Source organism: Gouania willdenowi, unplaced genomic scaffold (assembly GCF_900634775.1).
Source record: "Gouania willdenowi unplaced genomic scaffold, fGouWil2.1 scaffold_62_arrow_ctg1, whole genome shotgun sequence".
NCBI lineage: Eukaryota > Metazoa > Chordata > Actinopteri > Blenniiformes > Gobiesocidae > Gouania > Gouania willdenowi.
Window position 1 is genome coordinate 902,258 of NW_021145227.1, and position 1,054 is coordinate 903,311.

The following is a 1,054-nucleotide window of genomic DNA, read 5'->3' on the forward strand; positions in this document are numbered from 1 at the left end:
TCCCTTGAGACAATTACACTATACCTGTAGTGTTATATTGTATTACAGTGCATTATTCTATATGTTAATTAGGTTCTTTTTTTCAATGGTTTGTTGTGTCACAGAATTGCATTGTTTTGTCTTGATATTATAATAAATATGTGCTAACCACTACATTAATTATAATTAAAAAAGTACATCTACACGTTTGCTATATGTTGTCACACTAAATTTTGTATTTTTTTCTAGATCATCACCAACTCAGGCTGATTAAACCATCCCATCTGAGCTGAGACATGAACTGATCCATTTATTCACACATTAGTTCTTCTAATGTCTTTAAACACTTTTATTGATACACCACAGACCTGGTCAGAGCAGGTTACACTCCCAGTTAGATCATGGAAAATAACATTTGCTCCATCTCAGTATCTAGTTTAGACTTTTTTTAGACCTGTGTCCTGGGTATGATGGGTTTATGAGGTGAACAGTACTCAGCCATGTTGGGAAGTCCAGAAATCACACAGCATCTCCCCAATCTTGTGGTCCATGCCAGAAAATACCACAGACCAAGTATTTGTAGTGTAGTCATAGCACTCAACATTCTGTTTCCTGTGCTACAAGAAACAACAAGATCTTCTGTTCATCACTGCAATGCCAAAGCACTATGTCTGTGGACCATTTCGGGACATCGTACCAGGTGTTGGTCACTGGGTCATAAGCCTCAGCAGACCTCAGATATCTCGACCCATCGCTTCCTCCAACTGCAAAAATGTGGCCCATATATGCAACGACTCCAAGTCATACCGATGTGTTCCCATGGGAGTGATCAGTGTCCACTGGTTGGTGTCAGGTTGTAATACTCAGCAGTATTCAGTACTCTATATTATTCCATCCTCCACATATGTAAATCTTGTTGTTCAGTGTGGTGCAGCTGGCCCTGATCCTCTCTTCATTCATTGATGCAATGAACGTCCACTGGTTGATGTTGGGCTGGTAGCGTTCAGCAGTTCTTAGTGAGGTCCAATCATCCCTGCAGCCTCCCATAGCGTAGATGCATCCCTTTAGCACGGTA